The following is a 5,346-nucleotide window of genomic DNA, read 5'->3' as shown; positions in this document are numbered from 1 at the left end:
CACCAAAGGAATTAGAGTCAACATCTCATTGCAAATGGAATATAGCTCTATATTAAAATGAAAAGTAAAGTTTCAATCATTCTCTTTCTATAAAATATTATTGAAACTATATGTAGTTTACCTCAGTTTCAAATAGAAATTACTTGAGGAAACAACTATTTTGAATCATTATCTGAAAAAGGAGCGACATAAAAAACTAAAATAAGATGAAATTCCTCAAACATATTTCAGTATCAATGTCCAAGTTGAGCTTTATGTATAGCAACCAATTAGTCACTCCAATTGAAAGCACAATGTTTGAAAGAATCTGCCAAATATCTTACTCACAATTTTCATCCACATCCCTAGATCACTAAACTATACATCTAACTACCTTAACTTCAATATTGAATACAAAGACAGAGCCAAAATGTCTCATAAGGAAATGCATAAAATAAAGAGCCTTGAAGCCAATAATGTCTATAACCTTGAGATTTTGGAAACCTGATAGAGCCAAGTCTTTTGGCAACTCATAGCCCAATCCATTAGCCCCTGCTTCTAACACTTTTGCATATTTTGCAAGATCCTCACTCAAGTCTCAGCTACCACCAATTAAAACAAAAAACCTTAAAAGTTTTAACATATTTGAATAAGGATTAAACCCAAGAAGATTGAAGCTGAAAATTGATAAAAAACATTACAACCTTCGAATACCTAAATAATTGTCATCAATAACATCTACTTACAGGAAGCATCATGTGTGCCTGACCCCTCAAGCCTCTAGGTTGAAGACAGGTGAGTAGTATTTGCTTAGCACCTTCCTCTTTCCCATCCTTCAACTATTAAAACCAAGAAAATTTTCAAAATCCAACACCTAATTGTAATGTGTAAGACACAAATAAACACAAAATCATAAGAAACAATTTGTCAGCAATCTCCATCATTTAATCAATCAAAACACACCCACTGAGCTTATTTTTACCAGTCAGCATCTAATACCAAATAACCCTTTTTTTTTACAGAGAAAAGATTTCAATAGTGATACAAATTGTGATTTTCTAGAATGCGCCAACAATTATGAACAATGGCATGATAACAAAGTCAATGTTTGGTACATGTTTAGTCATATAATATACAAACGAATAAAAGAATTGAAAGTCAAAGATTTCAAGTTTTGCATATCTCCTCTTAGATTCATTGTGACTATTTTGGTTCTCATTAAAATTATAAAATATGCATATTGAAGTGGCTTTTCATTCTTCTTATCATAGTCATGCTCTAGTTCCACCCAACACATAGACAACTAGTAATTAGATAAAACATATATAAAAAATATGCTAAAGTTCCAAAGATTGGTCATTTGGTTGCATTCAGATAAAAATAATAATAATAATAACGGAAGAGAGAACAAACAATCTATGCAAGAGTATAAAACTAAAAGAGAAGAAAAATAATCTATCCAATACCAGAACAATCTCATATACATGATATTCGACTCCATGCTTCATCCGGTTGTGTCAAATTAACAATTAATACAATAATCTCTTCATCAGTATTAGAGGGGACTGGTTTGACAGTAGTGAAGGGTCTCCCATAGATCTCTCTCCGACTCTCTCTACATAACACATATTCATTACCCAAAAAAAAAAGAAAAAAAAAAAGAAATTGAAATTAAATTGCTGAAAACTATAACAGAACAAAAGGGCCTAAAACAAAATTGGAATAGAAAATTAATAATTCCGTTGAAATTGCAATTCCAAAAACATACTTTCAAGAAGCTAAACTGCATAAAACACACAACCAACATAATATATGTTCAAATGAAAATCTCAAACTAACATAAAGCACAATCTTCTAGTCATTCGATTTAGATTTAGAAAGCAAGTATTCTATTGCAATAATCATTATATTGCAATAACACCTTTAAATTTAAAGCAACAAAATTAAACAACAATTAATTTGCATTTGTCAAATAAATATTAATTGAATAGAATTTTATAGACTAAAATTCTAAACACTATGTTGCAACCTTAAACAAAATAAACTAAAGAAAAGAACAAATTAAACACTACGTTATTTTATTTTTATCCACTTAGAAATACAGTAAGTGTAATTCAACTTAATCAAATTATGATTTTTATCCTCTTAAAAATTATAGTTGAAGAAAAATTATATCCACTTAAAAATTATAGTTGAAGAAAACTTATATATATTTTTTCTTAAAATCTAAAAATTAAAGAAATTTTTTGCAATTTGGTGCCGCCATTTGGCACAACCACAGAATCTAAGCTCAACTTTTATTATATACTAGTCGCTAACCCGTGCGATGCACGGGCTAGTTAAACAAAAAAGATAATTAAGAAACCATATGGTAAAAAAAAAATAAATAAATAAATAAAAGAACCAATAAGAGACTAATTTGTTCATCAAGTAATCAACCTAAGTGACATCATAGCTCTTGTACAAAACTATTAATCTATTGTCAAAGTGTCAAATGACAATGTGAAAAACATTTCATAAATAACTTATTGATAACAGGTATAGAGAAGGGACTTTTGTAAATCACCAAAGGAATTAGAGTCAACATCTCATTGCAAACGGAATATAGCTCTATATTAAAACCAAAAGTAAAGTTTCAATCATTCTCTTTCTATAAAATATTATTGAAACTATATTTAGTTTACCTCAGTTTCAAATAGAAATTACTTGAAGAAACAACTATTTTGAATCATTATCTGAAAAAGGAGCGACATGAAAAACTAAAATAAGATGAAATTGCTCAAACATATTTTAGCATCAATGTCCAAGTTGAGCTTTATGTATAGCAACCAATTAGTCACTCCAATTGAAAGCACAATGTTTGAAAGAATCTGCCAAATATCTTATTCACAATTTTCATCCACCTCCCTAGATCACTAAACTATACATCTAACTACCTTAACTTCAATATTGAATACAAAGACAGAGCCAACATGTCTCATAAGAAAATGCATACAATAAAGAGCCTTGAAGCCAATAATGTCTATAACCTTGAGATTTTGGAAACCTGACAGAGCCAAGTCTTTTAGCAGCTCATAGCCCAATCCATTAGCCCCTACTTCTAACACTTTTGCATATATTGCAAGATCCTCACTCAAGTCTTAGCTGCCACCAATTAAAACAAAAACCTTAAAAGTTTTAACATATTTGAATAAGGATTAAACCCAAGAAGATTGAAGTTGAAAATTGGTAAAAAAACATCAGAACCTTCGAATACCTAAATAATTGTTACCAATAACATCTACTTATGGGAAGCATCATGTGTGCTTGACCGCTCAAGCCTCTGGGTTGAAGGCAGGTGAGTAGTATTTGCTTAGCACCTTCCTCTTTCCCATCCTTCAACTATTAAAACCAAGAAAATGTTCAAAATCCAACACCTAATTGTAATGTGTAAGGCACAAATAAACACAAAATCTTAAGAAACAATTTGTCAGCAATCTCCATCATTTAATCAATCAAAACACACCCACTCAGCTTATTTTTACCAGTCAGCATCTGATACCTAATACCTCTTTTTTTTACAGAGAAAAGAGTTCAATAGTGATACAAGAGTTCAATAGTAATTAGATAAAACATATATAAAAAATATACTAAAGTTCCAAAGATTGGTCATTTGGTTGCATTCGGATAAAAAAATAATAATAATAACGGAAGAGAGAACAAACAATCTATGCAAGAGTATAAAACTAAAAGAGAAGAAAAATAATCTGTCCAATACCAAAACAACCTCATATACATAATATTCGACTCCATGCTTCATCCGGTTGTGTCAAATTAACAATTAATACAGTAATCTCTTCATCAGTATTAGAAGGGACTAGTTTGACAGTAGCGAAGGGTCTCCCATAGATCTCTCTCCAACTCTCTCTGCACAACACATATTCATTACCCAAAAAAAAAAGAAAAAAAAGAAATTGAAATTAAATCGCTGAAAACTATAACAGAACAAAAGGGCTTAAAACAAAATTGGAACAGAAAATTAATAATTCCGTTGAAATTGCAATTCCAAAAACATACTTTCAATAAGCTAAACTACATAAAACACACAACCAACATAATATATGTTCAAATGAAAATCCCAAACTAACATAAATCACAATCTTCTAGTCATTTGATTTAGATTTAGAAAGCAAGTATTCTATTGCAATAATCATTATAACTTATTCAACAGATTTTAACACCTTTAAATTTAAAGCAACAAAATTAAACAACAATTAATTTGCATTTGTCAAATGACTACACTACAACATTCAAGCTTCAACAACAGATTTTAACAGTGATTAAGGATAAACCATCTAAACCTAAGAAACAAAGCAAAAACCATTAAATATAAAATAAATAAATAAAACTAAAACACATAGGTCTGCTAGCATACCTAACCCAAATTCCTCCCGCCAATACCAATACCAAAAAAACCCTTTTAATTATTTCTCCGCCTTTTCTGCTTCTTGGTGTTGTAGATGTCTTCTATCATGCTTCTGCTTTTTCTATCATTCAACCTTAATTGAAACCAACAACCCAAATAGTATTAATAATTGATGAAAGTTTTTAAATAATAATAACTTCTATAAATCAAAAGTCCTAAATTACAAAAATTTTAAAATAAGAATATAGTTACTGTACTCTAGATTCAGTGTGTGAATACTCAACAAAGCAACCATAATATACATAACATAGAAAAGAAAACTCAGTTCTCACAGACACAACAACAATAGCCAATAATAATAGCAACAAAAATTTCAATAATACAAAGCCAAGAATAGCCAATAAATATTATAAAATGATATTTACAATACAAAACTATTTCTAAAATTTGCCTCACTAATTTGGTAAGGGGCGGTGACAATCTTCAGAGAAAATTGCAAATGGGTGTGTTCAAAGTTGAGGCTTTGGTTGATTTTGGAACTTGATAAACGGAGAGGCTAGAAAAGGAGGGGTGGGATCTAAAAATTTAAAGCAACGCAAAGCAGATTAATAACAAAATCAAAAACCAAACCTAACATACATATCATCTCTCTCAATGGCCAGATGATTCCAGCATTCATCTAAATCGACTCCCCAGATCTCGAATTTTTAAGTATAGGAACGAAGTTTAGAGTGACTATAACTTTGGCAATCCAATCTTCAGAATTTTTTTGTTTTTGGTGTGTGGGTTTGATATGGTCTATTATGGTGGTTTGTGTGTTGCGGTTGTTGTGGGTGGTGGAGGTCTCTGCCTGCTGAGTTGGGGTGGTTGTGGGTGAAACGTAAAGGAGAAGGGGAACGAGAAATAGGTATGGTGGTTTTGATTGAGGAAGGCGAAGCAAGATTGGGTTTTGTGTTTATCGG

At 30.7% G+C, this 5,346-nt stretch overlaps 2 long non-coding RNA genes across 3 annotated transcripts; both read right to left on the bottom strand.

The window, feature by feature from the left end:
- Positions 1-410: 410 nt before the first annotated feature.
- Positions 411-1,589, bottom strand: LOC136067984 (uncharacterized). Of its 2 annotated transcripts, XR_010629371.1 has the most exons (3): positions 1,446-1,589; positions 726-818; positions 411-656 (listed from the first exon to the last, which is right to left on the bottom strand). It is a non-coding gene; the product is annotated as an uncharacterized LOC136067984 (long non-coding RNA). The 2 variants fall into 2 exon arrangements; XR_010629370.1 differs by having other exon boundaries at positions 411-818.
- Positions 1,590-2,952: 1,363 nt separating this feature from the next.
- On the bottom strand, positions 2,953-3,903 carry LOC136067983 (uncharacterized). Its single transcript, XR_010629369.1, has 3 exons — positions 3,746-3,903; positions 3,236-3,360; positions 2,953-3,123 (listed from the first exon to the last, which is right to left on the bottom strand). It is a non-coding gene; the product is annotated as an uncharacterized LOC136067983 (long non-coding RNA).
- Between the last annotated feature and the right edge of the window lie 1,443 nt (positions 3,904-5,346).

Source organism: Quercus suber, unplaced genomic scaffold (genome assembly GCF_002906115.3).
Source record: "Quercus suber isolate HL8 unplaced genomic scaffold, Cork oak 2.0 scaffold_94, whole genome shotgun sequence".
Taxonomy (NCBI): domain Eukaryota; kingdom Viridiplantae; phylum Streptophyta; class Magnoliopsida; order Fagales; family Fagaceae; genus Quercus; species Quercus suber.
Note: the sequence above shows the minus strand (reverse complement) of the source record. Positions and strands in the feature narration are given on the sequence as shown.